The 26,667-nt window shown below is 44.8% G+C and overlaps 1 protein-coding gene across 1 annotated transcript in view; it reads left to right on the top strand.

Annotated features, from left to right (window-relative positions):
* The window catches only part of LOC138267043 (uncharacterized), a 131,837-nt gene that overhangs the window by 12,831 nt on the left and 92,339 nt on the right, over positions 1 to 26,667 (top strand). The window lies entirely within an intron of this gene.

Here is a 26,667-nt window from a genome sequence, read left to right as displayed (position 1 = left end):
GGTATCATTTTTATCGGGAGACGTGGGGGAACGCTGGGTGGAAGGAAATTCGTGGCTCCTCTCAGATTCCAGAACTTTCTGCCACAGAAATGTGAGGAACATGTGTTTTTTTAGCCAAATTTTGAGGTTTGCAAAGGATTCTGGGTAACAGAACCTGGTCCGAGCCACACAAGTCACCCCATCTTGGATTCCCCTAGGTCTCTAGTTTTCAGAAATGCACAGGTTTGGTAGGTTTCCCTAGGTGGCGGCTGAGCTACAGGCCAAAATCTACAGGTAGGCACTTTGCAAAAAACACCTCTGTTTTCCTTCACCAATTTGGCTGTGTCCACGTTGCGCTTTGGGGCATTTCCTGTCGCGGGCGCTAGGCCTACCCACACAAGTGAGGTATCATTTTTATCGGGAGACGTGGGGGAACGCTGGGTGGAAGGAAATTCGTGGCTCCTCTCAGATTCCAGAACTTTCTGCCACAGAAATGTGAGGAACATGTGTTTTTTTAGCCAAATTTTGAGGTTTGCAAAGGATTCTGGGTAACAGAACCTGGTCCGGGCCACACAAGTCACCCCATCTTGGATTCCCCCTGGTCTCTAGTTTTCAGAAATGCACAGGTTTGGTAGGTTTCCCTAGGTGGCGGCTGAGCTACAGGCCAAAATCTACAGATAGGCACTTTGCAAAAAACACCTCTGTTTTCCTTCACCAATTTGGCTGTGTCCACGTTGCGCTTTGGGGCATTTTCTGTCGCGGGCGCTAGGCCTACCCACACAAGTGAGGTATCATTTTTATCGGGAGACGTGGGGGAACGCTGGGTGGAAGGAAATTCGTGACTCCTCTCAGATTCCAGAACTTTCTGCCACAGAAATGTGAGAAACATGTGTTTTTTTAGCCAAATTTTGAGGTTTGCAAAGGATTCTGGGTAACAGAACCTGGTCCGAGCCACACAAGTCACCCCATCTTGGATTCCCCTAGGTCTCTAGTTTTCAGAAATGCACAGGTTTGGTAGGTTTCCCTAGGTGGCGGCTGAGCTACAGGCCAAAATCTACAGGTAGGCACTTTGCAAAAAACACCTCTGTTTTCCTTCACCAATGTGGCTGTGTCCACGTTGCGCTTTGGGGCGTTTCCTGTCGCGGGCGCTAGGCCTACCCACACAAGTGAGGTATCATTTTTATCGGGAGACGTGGGGGAACGCTGGGTGGAAGGAAATTCGTGGCTCCTCTCAGATTCCAGAACTTTCTGCCACAGAAATGTGAGGAACATGTGTTTTTTTAGCCAAATTTTGAGGTTTGCAAAGTATTCTGGGTAACAGAACCTGGTCCGAGCCTCACAAGTCACCCCATCTTGGATTTCCCTAGGTCTCTAGTTTTCAGAAATGCACAGGTTTGGTAGGTTTCCTTAGGTGGCGGCTGAGCTACAGGCCAAAATCTACAGGTAGGCACTTTGCAAAAAACACCTCTGTTTTCCTTCACCAATTTGGCTGTGTCCACGTTGCGCTTTGGGGCATTTCCTGTCGCGGGCGCTAGGCCTACCCACACAAGTGAGGTATCATTTTTATCGGGAGACGTGGGGGAACGCTGGGTGGAAGGAAATTCGTGGCTCCTCTCAGATTCCAGAACTTTCTGCCACAGAAATGTGAGGAACATGTGTTTTTTTAGCCAAATTTTGAGGTTTGCAAAGGATTCTGGGTAACAGAACGTGGTCCGGGCCACACAAGTCACCCCATCTTGGATTCCCCTTGGTCTCTAGTTTTCAGAAATGCACAGGTTTGGTAGGTTTCCCTAGGTGGCGGCTGAGCTACAGGCCAAAATCTACAGGTAGGCACTTTGCAAAAAACACCTCCGTTTTCCTTCACCAATTTGGCTGTGTCCACGTTGCGCTTTGGGGCATTTCCTGTCGCGGGCGCTAGGCCTACCCACACAAGTGAGGTATCATTTTTATCGGGAGACGTGGGGGAACGCTGGGTGGAAGGAAATTCGTGGCTCCTCTCAGATTCCAGAACTTTCTGCCACAGAAATGTGAGGAACATGTGTTTTTTTAGCCACATTTTGAGGTTTGCAAAGGATTCTGGGTAACAGAACCTGGTCCGAGCCACACAAGTCACCCCATCTTGGATTCCCCTAGGTCTCTAGTTTTCAGAAATGCACAGGTTTGGTAGATTTCCCTAGGTGGCGGCTGAGCTACAGGCCAAAATCTACAGGTAGGCCCTTTGCAAAAAACACCTCTGTTTTCCTTCACCAATTTGGCTGTGTCCACGTTGCGCTTTGGGGCATTTCCTGTCGCGGGCGCTAGGCCTACCCACACAAGTGAGGTATCATTTTTATCGGGAGACGTGGGGGAACGCTGGGTGGAAGGAAATTCGTGGCTCCTCTCAGATTCCAGAACTTTCTGCCACAGAAATGTGAGGAACATGTGTTTTTTTAGCCACATTTTGAGGTTTGCAAAGGATTCTGGGTAACAGAACCTGGTCCGAGCCACACAAGTCACCCCATCTTGGATTCCCCTAGGTCTCTAGTTTTCAGAAATGCACAGGTTTGGTAGATTTCCCTAGGTGGCGGCTGAGCTACAGGCCAAAATCTACAGGTAGGCCCTTTGCAAAAAACACCTCTGTTTTCCTTCACCAATTTGGCTGTGTCCACGTTGCGCTTTGGGGCATTTCCTGTCGCGGGCGCTAGGCCTACCCACACAAGTGAGGTATCATTTTTATCGGGACACGTGGGGGAACGCTGGGTGGAAGGAAATTCGTGGCTCCTCTCAGATTCCAGAACTTTCTGCCACAGAAATGTGAGGAACATGTGTTTTTTTAGCCAAATTTTGAGGTTTGCAAAGGATTCTGGGTAACAGAACCTGGTCCGGGCCACACAAGTCACCCCATCTTGGATTCCCCTAGGTCTCTAGTTTTCAGAAATGCACAGGTTTGGTAGGTTTCCCTAGGTGGCGGCTGAGCTACAGGCCAAAATCTACAGGTAGGCACTTTGCAAAAAACACCTCTGTTTTCCTTCACCAATTTGGCTGTGTCCACGTTGCGCTTTGGGGCATTTTCTGTCGCGGGCGCTAGGCCTACCCACACAAGTGAGGTATCATTTTTATCGGGAGACGTGGGGGAACGCTGGGTGGAAGGAAATTCGTGACTCCTCTCAGATTCCAGAACTTTCTGCCACAGAAATGTGAGAAACATGTGTTTTTTTAGCCAAATTTTGAGGTTTGCAAAGGATTCTGGGTAACAGAACCTGGTCCGAGCCACACAAGTCACCCCATCTTGGATTCCCCTAGGTCTCTAGTTTTCAGAAATGCACAGGTTTGGTAGGTTTCCCTAGGTGGCGGCTGAGCTACAGGCCAAAATCTACAGGTAGGCACTTTGCAAAAAACACCTCTGTTTTCCTTCACCAATGTGGCTGTGTCCACGTTGCGCTTTGGGGCGTTTCCTGTCGCGGGCGCTAGGCCTACCCACACAAGTGAGGTATCATTTTTATCGGGAGACGTGGGGGAACGCTGGGTGGAAGGAAATTCGTGGCTCCTCTCAGATTCCAGAACTTTCTGCCACAGAAATGTGAGGAACATGTGTTTTTTTAGCCAAATTTTGAGGTTTGCAAAGGATTCTGGGTAAGAGAACCTGGTCCGAGCCTCACAAGTCACCCCATCTTGGATTTCCCTAGGTCTCTAGTTTTCAGAAATGCACAGGTTTGGTAGGTTTCCCTAGGTGGCGGCTGAGCTACAGGCCAAAATCTACAGGTAGGCACTTTGCAAAAAACACCTCCGTTTTCCTTCACCAATTTGGCTGTGTCCACGTTGCGCTTTGGGGCATTTCCTGTCGCGGGCGCTAGGCCTACCCACACAAGTGAGGTATCATTTTTATCGGGAGACGTGGGGGACGCTGGGTGGAAGGAAATTCGTGGCTCCTCTCAGATTCCAGAACTTTCTGCCACAGAAATGTGAGGAACATGTGTATTTTTAGCCAAATTTTGAGGTTTGCAAAGGATTCTGGGTAACAGAACCTGGTCCGAGCCACACAAGTCACCCCATCTTGGATTCCCCTAGGTCTCTAGTTTTCAGAAATGCACAGGTTTGGTAGGTTTCCCTAGGTGGCGGCTGAGCTACAGGCCAAAATCTACAGGTAGGCACTTTGCAAAAAACACCTCTGTTTTCCTTCACCAATTTGGCTGTGTCCACGTTGCGCTTTGGGGCGTTTCCTGTCGCGGGCGCTAGGCCTACCCACACAAGTGAGGTATCATTTTTATCGGGAGACGTGGGGGAACGCTGGGTGGAAGGAAATTCGTGGCTCCTCTCAGATTCCAGAACTTTCTGCCACAGAAATGTGAGGAACATGTGTTTTTTTAGCCAAATTTTGAGGTTTGCAAAGGATTCTGGGTAACAGAACCTGGTCCGAGCCACACAAGTCACCCCATCTTGGATTCCCCTAGGTCTCTAGTTTTCAGAAATGCAAAGGTTTGGTAGGTTTCCCTAGGTGGCGGCTGAGCTACAGGCCAAAATCTACAGGTAGGCACTTTGCAAAAAACACCTCTGTTTTCCTTCACCAATTTGGCTGTGTCCACGTTGCGCTTTGGGGCGTTTCCTGTCGCGGGCGCTAGGCCTACCCACACAAGTGAGGTATCATTTTTATCGGGAGACGTGGGGGAACGCTGGGTGGAAGAAAATTCGTGGCTCCTCTCAGATTCCAGAACTTTCTGCCACAGAAATGTGAGGAACATGTGTTTTTTTAGCCACATTTTGAGGTTTGCAAAGGATTCTGGGTAACAGAACCTGGTCCGAGCCACACAAGTCACCCCATCTTGGATTCCCCTAGGTCTCTAGTTTTCAGAAATGCACAGGTTTGGTAGGTTTCCATAGGTGGCGGCTGAGCTACAGGCCAAAATCTACAGGTAGGCACTTTGCAAAAAACACCTCTGTTTTCAGTGATGTGTCCACGTTGTGTTTTGGGGCATATCCTGTCGCGGGCGCTAGGCCTACCCACACAAGTGAGGTATCATTTTTATCGGGAGATTGGGGGAACATAGAATAGCAAAACAAGTGTTATTGCCCCTTGTCTTTCTCTACATTTTTTCCTTCCAAATGTAAGACAGTGTGTAAAAAAGACGTCTATTTGAGAAATGCCCTGTAATTCACATGCTAGTATGGGCACCCCGGAATTCAGAGATGTGCAAATAACCACTGCTTCTCAACACCTTATCTTGTGCCCATTTTGGAAATACAAAGGTTTTCTTGATAGCTATTTCTTACTCTTTATATTTCAGCAAATGAATTGCTGTATACCCGGCATAGATTGAAAACCCACTGCAGGGTGCAGGTCATTTATTGGCTCTGGGTACCTAGAGTTCTTGATGAACCTATAAGCCCTATATATCCCCGCAACCAGAAGAGTCCAGCAGACGTAACGGTATATTGCTTTCGAAAATCTGACATTGCTGGAAAAAGTTACAGAGTAAAACGTAGAGAAAAATTTATTTTTTTTTCACCTCAATTTCAATATTTTTCTTTTTCAGTTGTTATTTTCTGTAGGAAACCCTTGTAGGATCTACACAAATGACCCCTTGCTGAATTCAGTTTGGTAGGTTTCCCTAGGTGGCGGCTGAGCTACAGGCCAAAATCTACAGGTAGGCACTTTGCAAAAAACACCTCTGTTTTCCTTCACCAATTTGGCTGTGTCCACGTTGCGCTTTGGGGCGTTTCCTGTCGCGGGCGCTAGGCCTACCCACACAAGTGAGGTATCATTTTTATCGGGAGACGTGGGGGAACGCTGGGTGGAAGGAAATTCGTGGCTCCTCTCAGATTCCAGAACTTTCTGCCACAGAAATGTGAGGAACATGTGTTTTTTTAGCCAAATTTTGAGGTTTGCAAAGGATTCTGGGTAACAGAACCTGGTCCGAGCCACACAAGTCACCCCATCTTGGATTCCCCTAGGTCTCTAGTTTTCAGAAATGCAAAGGTTTGGTAGGTTTCCCTAGGTGGCGGCTGAGCTACAGGGCAAAATCTACAGGTAGGCACTTTGCAAAAAACACCTCTGTTTTCCTTCACCAATTTGGCTGTGTCCACGTTGCGCTTTGGGGCGTTTCCTGTCGCGGGCGCTAGGCCTACCCACACAAGTGAGGTATCATTTTTATCGGGAGACGTGGGGGAACGCTGGGTGGAAGGAAATTCGTGGCTCCTCTCAGATTCCAGAACTTTCTGCCACAGAAATGTGAGGAACATGTGTTTTTTTAGCCAGATTTTGAGGTTTGCAAAGGATTCTGGGTAACAGAACCTGGTCCGAGCCACACAAGTCACCCCATCTTGGATTCCCCTAGGTCTCTAGTTTTCAGAAATGCACAGGTTTGGTAGGTTTCCCTAGGTGGCGGCTGAGCTACAGGCCAAAATCTACAGGTAGGCACTTTGCAAAAAACACCTCTGTTTTCCTTCACCAATTTGGCTGTGTCCACGTTGCGCTTTGGGGCATTTCCTGTCGCGGGCGCTAGGCCTACCCACACAAGTGAGGTATCATTTTTATCGGGAGACGTGGGGGAACGCTGGGTGGAAGGAAATTCGTGGCTCCTCTCAGATTCCAGAACTTTCTGCCACAGAAATGTGAGAAACATGTGTTTTTTTAGCCAAATTTTGAGGTTTGCAAAGGATTCTGGGTAACAGAACCTGGTCCGAGCCACACAAGTCACCCCATCTTGGATTCCCCTAGGTCTCTAGTTTTCAGAAATGCACAGGTTTGGTAGGTTTCCCTAGGTGGCGGCTGAGCTACAGGCCAAAATCTACAGGTAGGCACTTTGCAAAAAACACCTCTGTTTTCCTTCACCAATTTGGCTGTGTCCACGTTGCGCTTTGGGGCGTTTCCTGTCGCGGGCGCTAGGCCTACCCACACAAGTGAGGTATCATTTTTATCGGGAGATGTGGGGGAACGCTGGGTGGAAGGAAATTCGTGGCTCCTCTCAGATTCCAGAACTTTCTGCCACAGAAATGTGAGAAACATGTGTTTTTTTAGCAAAATTTTGAGGTTTGCAAAGGATTCTGGGTAACAGAACCTGGTCCGAGCCACACAAGTCACCCCATCTTGGATTCCCCTAGGTCTCTAGTTTTCAGAAATGCACAGGTTTGGTAGGTTTCCCTAGGTGGCGGCTGAGCTACAGGCCAAAATCTACAGGTAGGCACTTTGCAAAAAACACCTCTGTTTTCCTTCACCAATTTGGCTGTGTCCACGTTGCGCTTTGGGGCGTTTCCTGTCGCGGGCGCTAGGCCTACCCACACAAGTGAGGTATCATTTTTATCGGGAGACGTGGGGGAACGCTGGGTGGAAGGAAATTTGTGGCTCCTCTCAGATTCCAGAACTTTCTGCCACAGAAATGTGAGGAACATGTGTTTTTTTAGCCAAATTTTGAGGTTTGCACAGGATTCTGGGTAACAGAACCTGGTCCGAGCCACACAAGTCACCCCATCTTGGATTCCCCTAGGTCTCTAGTTTTCAGAAATGCACAGGTTTGGTAGGTTTCCCTATGTGGCGGCTGAGCTACAGGCCAAAATCTACAGGTAGGCACTTTGCAAAAAACACCTCTGTTTTCCTTCACCAATTTGGCTGTGTCCACGTTGCGCTTTGGGGCATTTCCTGTCGCGGGCGCTAGGCCTACCCACACAAGTGAGGTATCATTTTTATCGGGAGACGTGGGGGAACGCTGGGTGGAAGGAAATTCGTGGCTCCTCTCAGATTCCAGAACTTTCTGCCACAGAAATGTGAGGAACATGTGTTTTTTTAGCCACATTTTGAGGTTTGCAAAGGATTCTGGGTAACAGAACCTGGTCCGAGCCACACAAGTCACCCCATCTTGGATTCCCCTAGGTCTCTAGTTTTCAGAAATGCACAGGTTTGGTAGGTTTCCATAGGTGGCGGCTGAGCTACAGGCCAAAATCTACAGGTAGGCACTTTGCAAAAAACACCTCTGTTTTCTGTGATGTGTCCACGTTGTGTTTTGGGGCATATCCTGTCGCGGGCGCTAGGCCTACCCACACAAGTGAGGTATCATTTTTATCGGGAGATTGGGGGAACATAGAATAGCAAAACAAGTGTTATTGCCCCTTGTCTTTCTCTACATTTTTTCCTTCCAAATGTAAGACAGTGTGTAAAAAAGACGTCTATTTGAGAAATGCCCTGTAATTCACATGCTAGTATGGGCACCCCGGAATTCAGAGATGTGCAAATAACCACTGCTTCTCAACACCTTATCTTGTGCCCATTTTGGAAATACAAAGGTTTTCTTGATAGCTATTTCTTACTCTTTATATTTCAGCAAATGAATTGCTGTATACCCGGCATAGATTGAAAACCCACTGCAGGGTGCAGGTCATTTATTGGCTCTGGGTACCTAGAGTTCTTGATGAACCTATAAGCCCTATATATCCCCGCAACCAGAAGAGTCCAGCAGACGTAACGGTATATTGCTTTCGAAAATCTGACATTGCTGGAAAAAGTTACAGAGTAAAACGTAGAGAAAATTTGATTTTTTTTTCACCTCAATTTCAATATTTTTCTTTTTCAGTTGTTATTTTCTGTAGGAAACCCTTGTAGGATCTACACAAATGACCCCTTGCTGAATTCAGATTTTTGTCTACTTTTCAAAAATGTTGCGGTGTCTGGGATCCAGTGTTGGTTTCATGCCCATTTCTGTCACTGACTGGAAGGAGGCTGAAAGCACAAAAAATCGTAAAAATGGGGTATGTCCCAGTAAAATGCCAAAATTGTGTTGAAAAATTGGGTTTTCTGATTCAAGTCTGCCTGTTCCTGAAAGCTGGGAAGCTGGTGATTTCAGCACCGCAAACCCTTTGTTGATGCCCTTTTCAGGGGAAAAACCACAAGCCTTCTTCTGCAGCCCATTTTTCCCATTTTTTTTTAAAAAAACGAAATTTTCACTGTTTTTTGGCTAATTTCTTGGCCTCCTTCTGGGGATCCCACAAAGTCTGGGTACCTCTAGAATCCCTAGGATGTTGGAAAAAAAGGACGCAAATTTGGCGTGGGTAGCTTATGTGAACAAAAAGTTATGAGGGCCTAAGCGCGAACTGCTCCAAATAGCCAAAAAAAGGCTCGGCACAGGAGGGGGAAAAGGCCTGGCAGCGAAGGGGTTAAGGAAAACGAGCTGCATTTAAAAAAGAAGATTGCTTTTTTTTTTTTTTTTTAAAGCAGTCACAGATCTGGTGGTATGCTGACCCCAGTAGGCCACCATCTCTGTGATTTTCCCATTCCCGATGGGTGACAAATTGCAACCTACCTCATGAATATTAATGAAGTAGGTCTATTTGCAACCCACTGGAAATCGCAAAAATTGTGAACACACACTTCTGTACTTATGTGTTTGTAATTACCAAATAGTGAATCGCCAAATTTGCTATTTGGTAATCGCAAACACTGACTTTTGCACATCCTGCCCCATGTGTGCCTGAAGATATCACAGAGCTGTATAATACAAGTAGTAGAAATAAAAAAATTATACTATCACTTTTGAAGAACTCAACTACAGGGAAACAAAAAATAAATAATAAAACCAATAACATTTATCATAGCCAAAATTATCTAAAAATAAAAATTGTATTTTTTGTGGAAAACATACATTAAATCATCAGTTTTCAAATAGACTGAAATCATTTTATTAGTTATTTAACACTGTACTATTTAAGATTTATTTTCAGAACTGGCTGACATCTAATGGAAAGTTTGTTGGTTTGTCTTCTCCTTGAAATTCTAAATAATGTACTGGTGGTCGTCCCAGCACCTAAATCAATACCAGAATCTACATGAAGATTTATGTGGGCTTAATAAAGTTTAATTGTAGTGTACTTATACTCCCATATTCTGCGACTGAAAGTCCAAATTGTTGTTATGGATAGTGTACAAGATGCACAAAAGTGATTTGAGATAATCGAATTAATTACACTAGTGTATGCTTCAGCCAAGTAATCTTAACTGGGTATAAACCTTTAAACCTTTCTTAATTAAAAAGGAAGTAGCCTCACAAATATAGCTTTACACAAGGATTAAAATAAAGGCACACAGTTATTATTAGTGTATAAAAAAGGCAAACGTATTCTGATAGGTGTTAGAAAGATTTAATCTGACCTGACAAGGTATTGTCTCTGGTGTATACTGTATTCTGCACGCTTACAGTTCCAAGGATGTTTAAACCGCTTCTGGTTGAAGCACCTGTAGCAACATTCGTCAGTCAACACCTACCTGCTTATAAGTCCATTTTGTAATTTTGTGTATACCTTAAATGGTTCTAAAGTTACACCCGTCTCCTTAAAAGATCTTGTCTTTCAAATCTACCAGGTAGAAACAGAATGTGGCTCGCTCTCCAAGAAACAGCAGTTCACCATTAATCACAGGTGTTGAGACAGGTGTTAATGACCCATTGAAATAAACTAAATGGAGAAGAGGTGAGGCAAGGAAGTAACACCAGCTTATGTCCTCCTCTGGGTAGAAAGGTGCATTGAAGAAAAGTAAAGAGTGAACTCTTTAAACAAAGATTTTTGTAACAGACTTCAGAGCAGTGTGCGGGGGTTCACTGTGTCATTTATATCTCAACCCCCATCGACATACCACTATATTTACTGTTCGTACCTCCAGTTATTCATAAGTCTCAAGATAAGTATAGGCGAAGTAAAGAAGATTAAATATATTCTTGTAGAGGGGACATATTTTAAGGAGGATTTTTTTAGGACAACTGTTGCTCATTTGTCTTTTTTGAATCTGAGTAATTATGGATTGATGACCCCTTTCCATTTGCCAGGGTTGGCCTTTCAGAGACATTCAAATTTTCATCTATTAATTTCCTGTCACCTTTTGTCAGCTAGTGTGTCAGTACAACAGTGCAACAGTGCATGAAGAGTAAATAGTGGAGCAGGTTCAAAAGCCATGTGTGGTGTTGTATTTCTCAGTGCATGATATCCTAATGAATGTGCAGTGGCAACTCCTCCTTCATTTTGAAGATGAAATTGTTTGGACAAGATCCTGTTGCCATAAGTGGTGATCATGGTATCACCAAATCAAATCTTACCAAAGCCAAGCATACAATGGGTTAAAAAAAGAAACACAAGAAATAGTTATTTTTTTAATAACCCAAATGGAAGAGTGAGAGGGGATCTCTCTTCCTGTCACCTTCACCTGTCTGTGGTTTCTGGAAGCAAAAAGATCTTAAATCTTTAGATATAAATGTTTCATTCACTTCACGTAACTGTCTTCTAAATGTTAAGATTTACAGGGTCATTTGGGACCTGGTTGATCGACGGAAACCCTGTCTTCTGACCTGCTGACCGCCGCACACCTGTCATTTTCAAAGATCTCTGCCTTCCTGAGATCTCTGATTTGCATGTGTCTGCTGATGTGGTGGATGTACTAAAGTCAGAGCTGAATGCTGAGCCACATGTTTTGGCCCTTGCAGGACTTAGGGGGTCATTATGAACATGGCGGTAAACACCGTCTCCCGCCATGGCGACGGTTAACAGAAACCTGCCATGTAAAGATGCAAAAAACAGAATCCGCCATAAATATTCCTACCACCAGTCACCGCCAGGGCTTTGTCGGCGAAAAAGCTGCACATCCCACCCCGCCACCACCGAGCACACAAATCCCCCACCCTCCAAATAATGATGCACAAATCAGTGGATGTTGAACGACCATTGGTGGACCAGACCGCCACTGCCAGCAAGTGGACCCAACAGTAAGAAAACAGTAAGAAATGCACACATGGGCACGTTTGATACCCACACACCTGACACACATCCACAACACCATAAAACACTCACAGACACACCCCACAATCCTTTGCATCGCCAATAGGAGAAGTCAAATGGAGAACACTACAGGTAGACACCGAACGCCACATCACACAACTCACACACCCAACCACACAACAGCACCCTCACCAATATCCACACAACACACCACTCACACCACCCACAACACACACCATGGCACCCCCCAAGCACCCATGCTTAACAGAAAGGGAGCTAAGGACCATGGTGGACGAGATACTCAAGGTCGAGCCATAAATATTCGGGGCACAGGTCCAGCACGGATGGAGTTATGGCAGACCATTGTCAACAAGGTCAACGGAGTGGGAAACCATCCACGCACGAGGGATGACACCCGCAAGAGTTGGAATGACCTGCGCGGGAAGGTGAGGTCCATGGCATCCAGGCACAACATTGCGGTGCAGAAGACTGGGGAGGACCTCCATCAACATCCCCCGACTACACTGACTGGGAGGAAAAGGTACTGGCCATTCTGCACCCTGAGGGCCTCACTGGACCCACTGGTGGAATGGACTCGGGTAAGTCATCCACAATTACCCCATATCCACCACACCTTGAATGCATGCACCATTCCACCCCTCCAACTACCCCCAGGACCACTACCCCACCCAGGCCACAATCACTACATCCAGTCACCCTGCATGCCCACAAATCCAACAACAGGCCCACATTCCTCCCCCTGTGCACAACCACCTACCCCTGCAAGGCATCACAATGGCACTACACCTCCCACAATGCACTTCCACATCGCAAGCAAAATGCAATGGCAACCTCACAAAAACACCCTGCATGGCCCACCAGTGGAAGCCCTGCATAAAATAGGCCTGCCCTGTGCACCCCCATCTGATTTTGCAATTGTAACATACATGTCCATTTCACCCTACAAGCACCACCACCCATGCTACCCTGAAGGTCAGGACAAGGAGTGGCAGTGGCCCACATGGAGACAGAGGCACCACTCAGGACGCTGGAGTGGGAACTCTGGACAGTGAGGAATACCCTGGCCCTTCACTCAGTCCTGGAATGTCACCATCCAGCAGCCCCACCCAGGACACCACTGACATCCCTGCCACCCAGCCACCAACATCAGCTCTGGGCTACCGGCCCCACACCTGTGTATCCAGACCACAGATTGGTGGAACAAAAGGACAGAGGCCACAGTCACCACCTACTAACAGGCAGGAAGACGATGGCCACAGTGCAAGATGCTCCGCCAGACCTGTGCAGGGGACTCAGGCACAGGGGGCTAGGCCCAGTGGGAGTGCAACAGTGGCCCAGGGAGGAGGCCAAAGGATGGATGCTGCAGCCCAGAAGGTCATATCTGAGGTCCTGGGAGCCTACCACCATACCCAGGACAGGATGGGCCAGATCGTGGCCACCCTGGAACAGAGGCAAAGGCTGAAGATAGCAAACCACCAAGAGACCATGGAGCAGTGGAAACAGCTCAGTGCCACCATGGCCACTATTGCAGGGGCGCTGCTGCACCACTTACCAACCCAGCCTGAGACCCCCACAGACCGGGAATCCCCTACCATAGACCAAGATACAGACCAGCCATCAACAGCATCAGCTGGACTGGGGCCACAATCTAAGGACACAAAGGAGACCGGCACCTCCACCCATACAGGCCAATACCAGGCACCCAAATGGTCCCTCAGGCCCAGATATAGGACAGGAACACCTGCCAAGACCAAGGCACCCTCAAAGAAGTGACTCTGACCCAAACTGTCCCCCAAGTGTGCCACTCAACCGCCATCCCCACCGAGCAAGATCAACACAACAACATGTAAAATACAGATGGACATATTACCACTGCCAACAATTGCTGAGACCATGTAGCCAGTATGGACATCCACCAGCAACCCACTCTCATCACTGTAAAGAACACCCTGGCATCCCTGACACCTAATAAACACATGTACACCAATGTCAATGTCCCCTGTCAGTATGTTGAATCAAATCGAACTGTGCATGCAATTGTCGTTGTAATCATATAATCATACCTTTATTGCAGGAATGGCACCCCAAGTACAAGATCGGGTGGTGTCCACAGAAATGTCTAACAAGTTGTTCATCATGTCACATGTCACATGCAAACCTTGTTACAGTGAAAATGTCTATTGACCCAACACCCACATAGCGGATAAGTCAGACAGACAGTATGCAGCACAGACAACAACAGCAGCAAATCGTACATCATAGTCACTGGAAGTACAGTTGGGTCAGTTGGTTCCTGGAGTGTACATCTTCCCCCTCTTCATCATCACCATCACTCTCATCCCCTCTTGGAGGAAGCTGGTCTGGATATACAGCACCTTCCTCCTCCAAGAGGGGAATAGATTTCCTCACAGCCACGTTGTGCAGCATGCAGCAGGCCACCACTATTCTACAGACCTTTTCTGATGGATACAACTACCTGTGGATTCCTCACATTATGAATTCTCCCAATGCACCAGCATTCGACGGAAAATCTTCTTCCCACCTCTCCACGCCGACGGGGACGTCACAATTGCACGGCTCTGCACGCGACTCTGTCTGACGTCACTATGACAATAAGAGGTTATGACCGCCAGGCGGAAGCCTGGCGGTATGTTGGAGGGGCCGGCGGTGTGGCCGTGGCTATTGCGCCACGGTCAGAATAGCTGGCGGAACACCGCCAGCCTGTTGGCGGTGTTACCGCCAGCTTACCGCCGGCCGCCAGGGTCGTAATGACCCCCAAAGTGCTTTATCTTGCTACCAGACAAAAGCCTAAGACTGGAATAAACAGTCTATAATGACATGGAGTAGGGTGATCAACCTTTCCGTGTGGCAGAAAGCCTGGTTTTGTATGCTTTTTTCGGCAGAAAGCACTCCATTTTGCATTTGACTGTTCCAAGCAGAACTGTAGTTTGAAATCCTATCCCTGGCCTTTCAGCAGCTTGACTCCTTCTCTCTCCAAAGTTAAATCCATGGCTATCCTTTCCGATGACAAGACCTTACAAGAGGTCTCATAACTAAGGTCCACAGTGGGACCTGTACTGTTTTCAATCAATTGTCCAGGTGCACAACTTGACTGTGGCACATTCACAACAAATGAATGAATCTGCACCGTAGTGTAGAAGTCATACTCGGTATAAGTGCACCATGGTTTGAAAATCACACCCCATGAGTGAGGCTGTATTCCAAGATGGTAAACTCACACTCGGAGAGAGACATTGTGCTCCAAGAAGTGAAACGTACACCCAGTGAAAGAGACTATGCTTCAGTGCTTGAGGCTAGCAGCAAATTAAAGAGGCTGTACTTGTTCCTTTCTGCTTTTGCTTGCTTCCCGTCACTGGTGCCACCAGGTCTGTCTACTGTAGTAAACCGAGTGCTGTTCAGGTCTCACCTGCAGACAGCCTTACCTGTCTGTTTGTGAAAGACCTCTTGTATAATGTACCAAAAGCTTAAAGTGCACTTAGGTTAGGTCAACTCGTTGCCTCAGCCTGCTTCCACATGCTCCGCATGCTCCATAACATTTTCAGTTGGCTTTCCATCAATGGAAAAAAGACAGTCACTCATGTCCTCATTACCAGCCGTCTTGACTAAGACAACGCACTCTGTGCAGGCACTACTACCAAACTCACGCAAAGGGTCCAATCAATCCAGAACGCGGCCTCAAGACTGATTCTCGACCTGCCCAAGAGAGCCCACATCTCCCAGCACCTGAAAGACCTCCACTGGCTCCCGGTCCAGAAGAGATGCCAGTTTGAGCTCCTCACCCCTGCCTACAAAGCCTTCCATGACCCAGGGCCCGCCTACCTGAACCAACGTCTGCACTTCCACCACCCCTGCAGGAACCTGGCCCTCGCACAGATCCCTTGCACATGCCGCTGCCGTGACTTAGGTGTGGAACGCCCTCCCCCTCTAGCTCCGTACCTCCCCTATGTTGACTGAATTCAGAAAAGGACTCAAGTCCTGGCTCTTCAATTGAGACCTGCTTCAAGCACCTAGATACACTCATGGGTGGCAAGCTGTGCTCTACAAATTCCTGATTGATTAAATGATTGATTGTTTAGGTCCCACCCATTGCTTACAGTTGGTTGGCTTTCTTGTCACTCTTGCTTGCTTGTAATTAAGTGGCTTTCCTTCCTCTTCTTGTGTTTGTCTATGGTTCCCTCTCCTGGAAAGCAGCTTCTACACCCTCTTTTTGACAGGATGACTTGTATCCTTCCACTGCTTACATTTACTATTTTTTTTATTTTTCCTTAAGTAGTCCATAACAGTGCACATGTTTGCAAGCTTTGTCTCAGGTGCGTGGCCCCCAGTACTCACCCTACATACTCTAGGTTCCTCATTTCTCCACTCACTTGCTGTCACCCCGTTGCACTGCTTCTGTCATTCAATACCCACTGCGTCCCCCTACAGGCACCATATTAGTCCCTCCACCTCTTACCCCGGCTTTTAAAAAATAAAATAAAAGTATTCCCCCTTCCTACTTAAACTTGCATTGCTCACCTCGCCCACTCCTTGCTGCTTCTCCCACATCTGCTCCCCCACACACTTCTCTGGTCCTTTGAATAACGTATTTTAGTTTACATTTCTTTGATGGATCTGGCCGCTTCCAATTGCAACTGAGCCACTCCATATACTAAAAAGTGCTTTAAAGTAAGTAAAGGTGTTTTTTTTATTTAGGCTCCATGTGTGGTGTCTGCCATCGTGGATCAGTAAATAAAATCGGATGAGCTTGCCTAATGATATATTTGTGTGAATACATCATCACACATGCACACACTTACAGAATGAAGCTGGCACCAGATGCAACTGCAGCATTATACCCTTTTTTGCATATGATGCACAGCATCAGCAAAACAAATTTAGCAGTTTGCATTGGCAAGCTAAGAGGTAAAAAAGGCAAGACCTAGTTTATTTGACAATGTTTGTTTTCTATGGGGTGCCCTGCTGTTCTACTGTGCCCTTCCACGTCTTATCACTGTGCACCTGGCGTCTCAGGCCACATGGTGCTCTCTGCTTAACTGTAGTCTGGCTCTTCTTCATGAACTGCTCCTCTTCTATTTTCCTGTACCAGTGTCCCTACCCTGTGAACTCCTCTCTATTGGAGTGTGTTGTTTTTCTCTGTGCTCCCTTGTGTAAGTGAACTCCTTTCTGTCTCCTTGCACACATTCATACAATAATCTTTTTATATAATATATATGATACATGCACCTATGCTCCTATGCACAATATTAATACTTTAGAGGAGTTTAGCAAGAGGTGCAATGATATATGCACCCATAAATGCACCAAGCCTAATTATTTTGAAGCTAACAACATTAAAGAGCAGAATTTGTGCTGGTGCTGGAAGGACATTCCAAAGGGGAAAGAGCCCCCAAACGGCGGGGTTTGTCAAAATATTAAATAATAAATAGGCAATCAGACGGGAAAAATAACATTTCTCTTTTCTCACTTCTCTGTAGGATCTCTTTGTTCGGTTGAATTTCCGATTGGAGCATACATGGGAGAGTTCCCTTGGAATCCGAGATTGTTTGGAAGCTATATCTGATTCTTTAAGTTTATGCCTGTGGTAAGCAATGGCATATAATGTTGGCCCACTTTAAAAGAAGCAATGCCTATTTTTTAAATACCCACTGAAAATGTAAACGGTATTAGTGCAGATTCATTATATGTAAATGTATGATCTACACATCCTGATAATCCGGCATGGATTTTGCCTCATGCTCTAGGTTGGACCTAACTGATGTAGAGATTTGTGTGGAGCACTGATGGCGCACCTGATGCTAGACTCTGAAACCAATCATAGTTTCCCCTGGATCTTCGGCCTGGCAGATTAATCAAGCTAAAGGTCAGTGTCTTCTCTGCTTTCTGGCAGTATACTGATGCTTCTCTCTTGACTCTGGCGCAAATACGTTTGAAAGATGCCCCAAGTTAAATGCTGCATGATAACCTCTTTGCAGGTTAGAGGCTTTTGAAATATCCCCTGTTTATATTCATAGGTGTGTGTAGTGAGATACGGGGCTGCAATTCAACATCTGCACCCGTTTAAATAAAATTAGTTTGTTAATTCAACTTCCAAGATGATTGACACATCTGTGTAGCCAGCTGCACTAAGAGCTGAAAACCTGCCTTAGAAGGTGCATTCTTCCATCCTCCCAGCTTCTGATAGGTACATAGAACGTTCACTTACAACTAATGTGTTGAATACAAACACCTAACAGAAGACATCTCTCACACCCAACACAGGCCAGGTATAGCATATTAACTACTTCTGGATCACTGAAAATAGTACTTTCTACCAAACCATGGCACGGCAAACCAGGACACAGCATGTCAATTAACTTTCTAACTAAAAGCTAAACAACATATGAGACAACACATTAGTACATATTTGAAACAAGACCTGTAGTGGACATCAACAGCATACATCCAGGGGCCAATGAATAACCAGAGCACAGTGCCCAAGACATATCGCCACAGTGAGGGCTAGGCTTTTTTTTATTCTGCTGAATGCAGGAGTGAATTGTGATACAATTATGAAAAACTTGCTTCTGTCTACAAGGAGAAAAAAAGACAATCTGCTGTTGAGCATCGTGTTCAGAAATCACAAACTGTCCTGTCTGTGCAGTTCGCGTGGTCCTCCCTAAAGAACCGAGGTCCAGGGAGAACCATACCAACCAGATGACGTGTACAAACAGGGAGAAATGTTGCAGTGCATCCATTTTAGATTGCTTGAGTACAGGAGTTTATCTTAGCTTTGGCTTGCAGGCCTGGGCCCTTTTAATTAGATACCATACTGTGTTATTATTATTATTCAATGTTATTTTAGCTGTTCTTGCAGTTCTTGCTTTCTATAAGAAATGTTTTTATTTTATAATCAGTTGTCATTTCATGAAAGCGTCTCTATCAGTGATGTATGTATTGGGTTGTCATCATGTCCCTTTGTTTCACGTTAGACGAGAACAGAATGTGAACAGGTCAGGCATTTTTGTTATGGTATTGCCGATCCAAGTTTGCATACATAATCTAACGCTTAGGTACATAACCATGTCAGGATATCTGCACGGACAATAACATGGGCCTTTTAATAACACTCCGTGAGACCAAGGTCACTAGAGGGGGTTCCTCCCAGGATATTCCATCCATACTGCACGTCTCTTTGCAGCAGACCTCAGCCATTGTGTTTCTGCACTGCCTGATTTGGAGACTGGAGGCCGACCTAGTTTTAACGTAACAAGGGTGGCGGCGCTTCTCATGGACTTGGCTTGGGCAGATTAGGTTTATCAATCCTTGCTCTCTTTAGGGTAGAAAATATACTTTAGGGAGGAATTTGTATATTCATATTTATTTCAAAATGTTGGGATTGTTGATATTCACATAGCTAATTCTCACAATCCTGATTTTGTCTCTTGTCATTATCGTAATTATTGAAGCTCATGTATTTTATCGTAGATTGCAGTCTTTTCAGTAAATGTATTCAAAATTGTCCTCCATCTCCTTTCTTGCCTGTGTGTGTGTAAGAGACTTATTGCTAACAAGAGAAAAGGGTAAGGTTCATTCCACCATGATTTTTCCCTGAGAAAATCTCAGATTCCATGCGCTTGGGCCAGAAATCACCTTAACGATTTGTGTTATGGTGAGGTGCTGCTAAGAGAACCAGAAGGGTTGGGCCGACAGCTGCCAACTGGTGTAGGAGTGAGAGGTGTTGCTGCCAGCAGTGTCAGAGAGATACGAGAGTCCTTACGGTAATGCCCCAAATCTGAGTGTTTCTCAGGTCTGCCCACAGACCAATTTTGTGTAGTTCCTACACCCCAATTTCACTCCATAGGTACATTAAAATAAAAAAGGGGGAATTTTGCCTGTTTTGGGTTTTGCTGAATAATTTCACTCACTTGCAATCAGAAGGTGACTCTGGCTTCTGCCTGCAATGGAAAACCTAGAACTTTATGGAAAGGCACCTCATCAGCAGACAGTGCTATAAGACCATATTAATGGCAGACTGTGTGCTAAACAAATACTGGTGCCAGTACTACAATGTAACTTAGCATAAAATGGTGTGAAATGACAGCAGACTCAGGCCTGATGGCAGATCATCTCACTTATGTGCTGTGATGAAACCAGTCACAGCACACACCTTACTGTTTTGTGATAAGCATGGAAATGTCAATACATAGGGCCTGATTTACAAACTGCACTTTGTAATAAGTTTTGTAGCACCACAATATTGCCACAAATTGCTATTCATAAACTGCACTCTTGTACTGATTTACAACTTTGTAGTAAATCTCTGCCTCCATTATTTTCTATGTGAGGGTGTTACCATAGCAGTGTTGGCACCTGTGTGGTGCTGTACTTTCTACAAAATTGTACGTTACTACAAAAGTGCAGTTTGGGAATACCAAAAAAGTAGTAAACATACTCAAAACTGTAAACTTATTTAAAAGTGAAAGTTACCTTAGTGAATCAGGCCTTGAATTGTAGAGAAGTGACATTGGACCTGTAACTCTGAAAGACCTCCAGGAAGGGAGAGGCAGACACAGGCATGTGTCTAACAAGTGTGTCCTGTAAATTGTTTGAGCAATTTCTTATCAGCATTACAGAGCACTTGCCTCTGGAAACCTCAAAAATCTCCTTTAGTCCAGCGTGTTTCTGCTCACTTAAGTCAATTAAGCCACACATGGTGATTTAACAGGCCAATGTCCCCACTCTCATTAGGCTTGTTTAGATACACAGAGCCTTAGTGCCAATCAAAGTTTTCTCTTGCTTTAATGCGGCATCTGACGGGGTGTTTCATAAGCAGTAACCTCGGGTTATACATGCCGGGTAATGCAACCCATATGTATTTTATTTATAGGCTCCATCCGCTCCTCCAGGATAATTAAAGCCATTGAGGCAATCAACGGAATACTGCAGGGTTTCAAGTACAATTTAGAGCGGAGTGATGCCTGCCCCAGGGGGATCGTTGAAGGAATTGTAAGTGCTCGAATACATTGTTTACTTTTTGGAGAATGCTGACAGACTAGTTTTTTAGTGTCTTTTCACATAGGGCAAATGAAAGGAGTGCATTTTTGCAGCAGTGAGGGAAAGTGAATGTTTGCCAGCCAGGCAAAGCAATGCCTGAGTGTCTCCTGGGCTGGGCATCCATACTGCTGGCGTGACGGTTCTTCTTTCACGCAGTTTGAGATGGTCCTGCACAAATTACAAGGGGACCCAGTTGCAAACATGTTCGCAATTTACTATCCTACATTTGCAGTGAATTTCTATTTTTTTTAATTCATAAAGAATTCCAGCAGTACTCACGGTAAGCTGCGACAGCACTGCATTCATCAATATTCGATCATATGTACTTTCACCGGTCAGCTATTTTCTTCTTAATTTCAGCATTCTCAAACAACCAGTGAACTTTATGGCTCATGATTATAGAGAGAGAATTACGGTGCAGGGTACAGTCAGCCAGTAGGTGTTATATTAAAGCACCCTGCCTTCCCAGTCCGGACCACGGATTCCTTACCAACTGCTCACCCATCAAGAACTATTCCCTTCACTATGGATGGATGGAGCATATATAGGACCTTGTCTGACTTCTCATTGAGGCCACCGTGGCCGACACCTACACTGCCTGAAAGAATCAGATGTCATGGAGAGCTAGTAACCACTTAGGATTTGCTCACCAGCAGCCACTAGGTCCACAAACAAATTAAAAACACGAATGCCCAAGTCCTACCCAGCAGATGTAATGAAATCTGTGATAAACGAGAGAGCACTCCAAACAGGATGCATCCTCAGTATATATGGAAAAAACATATCAAAGTGTTCTAGCCTTTTCATGACATAAGAGCGCCTAGCCACAACATCCATCCACACTACTCTAATCACTACTTAGTTCCTCACTCATTTACGTATTACATTTATTTTACATTGTTCTACAGCACTGCTCTACATAAGGTTTGTGTACTTCACAGTGCTACAGAGCAATTGAGATAAATTCACAAATAACAATAAAATAGTTGATGGTAACAATAACCAACAACAAAAGAATAGCAGAGAAGCATCTCCTTTAAATAGGAGAGGACATTAGGAGAGAAAACGGGGGTGGATGGAGTATGGTAATGTGGAACAAACTGTAGCTCGTGGCCTAAAGTTACTTAATGGCATGAGTTATAGTTTCTTCAGATAAGTATAACTATAACTGCTGAATTTCTATGGTTTTGTGTAGGTAAAACAAGAACCTAACTATAACGTCTTTGTAGTCTTTGTTTTGTTTTTAAGGAATTTCTATGTTTTTTAAAATGTAAAATAAATATATTTACTGTACCTTAATACAACCACCCCCACACATGGCTGGTCTTATGATCAAACCCCCTGCATTAACCACACTGAGGCATGGCGATCGAGTGGGTGAGTTTTTTTTTTTTTGTTCCATTGGGCTTCGGATCCACAGATCGATCGCAGATGTATGCTAGGGGTGGTCGCACTGTGCACTGTGGTGGATCTGCGGATCAGCCAATAAAAAAAAGTTGGCAATTCTTTACCCATGAGGGGTCCCTCAGAGACTCCTCCATGTGTCTTTTAGGGTCAGGATATCTCTATTCTTACCCCTTATGTGTGTTTTCTTTAAGTTTTCTGCCCGGGGCCCAGCCAAGAAACAAAATGGCAACCACAACTTTCCTTTTATGTTGCGGCCATACAATCAGAGTTTTGCTTTTTGCCAGGATCTGTGGGCACCCCTGGATCCACAAATAATCTGCATCTCTAGATATCTGTATTTTTTATTCTTTAATAATTCAACTACTGAACAGATTTACACCAAATAACAAAAAGAGATCTTTTCGGGACCAAGATCTAGATTTCAGCCAAATTTATGGTGTAAATCCATTCAGCAGATCAGGCTATAGTCGTGTTCAGAAAATGAAAAATCCCCACAGACACTGCATGGGGAAAAAGCGCTTTGAGGCCCCCCTTTTTCTCGGCCACGCTTGATGAATCATCCTGAAGCTTTCCAGATGGCAGCTGAACTAACCAGTGGACAACTTTTGAAAGTTTCGTCAAGATACGTCAAACAGCACCAGACTTATTAGCAGAACAAAAAAAGCTTTGTAATTATACGCTTCCTAACTATAACTAACTAACTAACTACTGGCTATTGCCAGTAGGTAATATTGCCAGTAGGTACACGGTAACATATATGTGTGTGTTTATATATATATATATATATATATTCATATATATATACATATATATATGTATATCAAATAGAGTTGATTAAGACACATAAATAGGATCTAGAGAGCCTCTACCTCAATTCTGATTATTTCCTGAGTAAACAGAGGTTGCCGACACATTTTACGCTCTTGAATATATAATGGGCACATCAAAAATATGTTGGTAAAAGCATCAGTTTTTTCTCACTGAAATTACGCTTTAACATTTCTGTTTTGTTAACCCATTCATTTTTCTCATCAGACTGTTAGGCTAACTGGCCCCACTTCATTAACATGATACGTATCTATGTTGTTGGATGAATAGAGAGCGAAAGATACACAGCAAAACATATATTATAATTTGCCAGGTGCTGTACATTTTTTTTAGTACATTCATAGATTTTATCATCAGAGAATGATGACACATTTGTTCTCTTAACATCTCTCTGTAAAGGTAAAATGACTTACACAATTTGCCCTAAAAATGAAAAACGATCCCATATTTGGTAGGGGAAGTGTTAACTTGTCTACAAACTAAGTTTAAGACTTTATTTTGTGGCTGCAGTCGGTCTTTCCAGCTTTGAATAGCAACTGAGGGTACCCCTCCATTAACTAACTTATTAATAAAGTTGAATTTCAGCATCTCAGTCTAACATGCATACACCTATTTTGGAGGTACATGTTAATGGGTGATTGAAGTGTTTAATCACAGAACTCTTGATTAATCCTACATAAGCCTTTTGTAGCCATTTGTGTATTTTTAGTTATTATATTTTGAAACTCCACCCAGTGCAAGGTAGTAGCAAATGTGACTCTCTAATACAGAGATACTCAAAGTACGGCCCGGGGGCCCCATGCAGCCCTCCTGACCTTTCCATGTGGTCCCCTGGTCAACATAGGTACTGGACTCAACTCGACACAGTCATTAAAACGATGTTAAATAAACAGGCAAACATGTATTTACAGGTTAATTAAAGTTAAGGAAAGGAAGTAACTAAGGTGTCTTGTACTACTATATAGAAACCCTTCATTTTTAAAAACATCTTACAGCAAAAGTGTACAAGTATGATAAAGTCTGTTCCAAATTCAAAAATTGTACACGAATAACCGTTTCACCTTAGTGCATTAGATTATATCAGTGAAGTAAGAAGCATTTTAAGTGGTAGTTTTTAAACATGAATGAAGAAAAAGGAGAGTAAAATAATTGCGTGGAATCACACAATTTAGTTAAGTGAAGAAGCTGGGATTAATCCCAGGTTTTTGGTTTCACATTGTGCAATTCAAACACTAGATGTATATGCTTCACTTCTCCGACGTGCACCTTACTGCCATTTCAACCCTACCCCATCCCCTGGCTTCCTCCCTGCTGGCATCAGTGCGGACCTCGGTCATTTCACAGACCAAACTTTGTGGTCCCTGGGAACAAGTTTGCGAGTACACATGCTCTAATACTTCTAGGTGTTAGTTTTCTCCTCTTTTTTTCACTCGCTAACATCCGTCCATAGACTCTATTTTAGCAAACTGCATTATTGGGTCTTATTGACATTAATTGCTAACTTATTGCTTGTGCAATACGCTGCTAGCATAGTAAGCTGGCATCGAAGGTTGTTAGGCTTGCAGTGTATTAAAACCAAATCATTGTCATATAACAAAACGTTGGCCACTCAATTATTAATCAGAGAAGATTGCATCAAATATTATTAAAACATAAGAAAAATGTTCTAAAAACAACATAAACAGTAATGGGACAAAACAGAACTATGGGAAAACAGAAAGATGATTTAGGCCATTTCTAAAATCTCTATTTTTAATCCTTTTACCCGTCATGCCTATTTGTACTCGTGCCCATGTTCTGTCAAGGAAGCATTGTTTAATGGCTAATAACACAAGAAGTATTCAATACATGCACGGACCTGAGAAAATTGGCAGGACTGACAAATTGGGAGCCTACCACCTGAATCGGGTCTCTTGGCATATATTGGGGTTGGGGGTCCCAGCCTGTGATCGAAAGCACTCTGCATATGCAAGTCAATATTTTAAACGTGTTTACACAGAGATCGATACCCCAATCTTCAGGTAAAGAAACCCACAAATCTGTGTTCTGCACATTCTACAGAAAAAAAGTGGGTGGGACCAGCAATCCAAATCCTGTGGTGAAAGGAATAACATTTTGAAGCCTGCATGCCACGTTAATTCAGCAAATACGCCCTGTGGGAGACGAGGCCTGCATTAAGGCGCCACGTTCTCCAGCCAGAGCAGCCAGTGAAAAAGGGGCCTGGAGTGAGCCCCTTTTGTCTCCCATAGCAGCCCCTCGATGTCAGGACAAGCTGTTTCCATCTGTTCGATCTGGATGTATCTTTATCGGACCTTTGAGTAACTTGATGTTCCTGTCTTGAATCAACACAGTAGTGAGACGAATCACTTTTTAAGTGCAATGGAAGAACATTTTTGATGTCCTAGAAAAGGGGCTGCCAATAAAGAGGCCACGTCAAAATCTGCCTTACCGGCAACCACACCACTCAGCAAGTATTCACATTATTGTCTTAAGGTAAATCTCAGGATGTCTTACTGTCTGCCACACTGAATCAACCTGTCAGGATGTCCTCTACTTTGCTGTGGAAATTGCAGAGGCTAAGAAAGACGGTGGCAGATAACCTGCAAAGTCTTTTTACAGACATACCCTTCCACCCAAGTGTCCTATCACTTTGAAAGTGGACCTTAATACTGCAGACAGAATTTGCCCCGATTGTTTGTGGGTAGACTATCAATGAGGCCGCTCACAATAATAACTGCACAGCACAGGCTGTTTGGAACTTCATCGGCTGGGTGGCCACTCCTTTCGGATCATTGGGAACACACCAACATAATCTCTGCCAGCTACAGCATGCCCGGAGGCGTAGTTGCAGAGTTGGTCTCTTTTGGGGGCGGTCCTTCCCTGGCGACGGGCTAAAAGTGCACCTGCCATCCCACAGCACGGGATACGCATGGTCCAAGGGCGGGCCCGTCAGCGGCCGGTATAGGCCCGGGCTGGGCCCACTCTCTTGGTTCTGTGCCTTTTGATTTATACTGTACAGTAAGCGGCGTACTAAGTGGTACGTGCAATAGGGTTTATTTTGGGGCCATATCCAGCCTACAATCTTTTTTAGAGGGGGCCTACCTGGCCAGTAGTAACCATGGGCAGGAAGAAGACAGCCTGCAGTAAGACTCCATTAGGAAGTAATTCTACAACAATTGAGTATTTTTTGGCGCAAGCGGTTATTGTTGTCTCTAAATAGATTGATCTGGTGGAGAGGCATTTGTCTCTGGGTTGTTCTGGTCCTCCCCTCACTGCTTTTACAGGGATACTTGGTGCAGAAGCTAAAGAGGGAGGAAAGGATATTATTATCGACTCAAATTGTCCCACTCCTAATCTTAGTTTAGGAGACCCCATAGTTAGTAGGACTGTACCTAAACTCTGTGAGGAGTATCATACCCGTATTCTAACTAAAGTTTCCCCAGCCCCCAAGCGCAAGGGGAAAGCAAGGTCTACTGCTGTCCCACCATCTTCTTTGAAAGGGACAAATGTAGGGGAACAGGGTGAAATGGACAACCTGGGCATTGCACAGAACTTGGTTTGGGATATAGTTTCTCAAATGTTTACAGTTTCCCTGAAAGAGTGTTTAATTCCCCCGAGAGAAAGATTGGAAAAATTGGAAACAGCAGTAGAAAA

The sequence above is a fragment of the Pleurodeles waltl genome, chromosome 12 (genome assembly GCF_031143425.1).
Source record: "Pleurodeles waltl isolate 20211129_DDA chromosome 12, aPleWal1.hap1.20221129, whole genome shotgun sequence".
Taxonomy (NCBI): Eukaryota; Metazoa; Chordata; class Amphibia; order Caudata; family Salamandridae; genus Pleurodeles; species Pleurodeles waltl.
The sequence above is the reverse complement of the archived record's forward strand: the minus strand, read 5'-3'. Positions and strand labels throughout refer to the sequence as shown.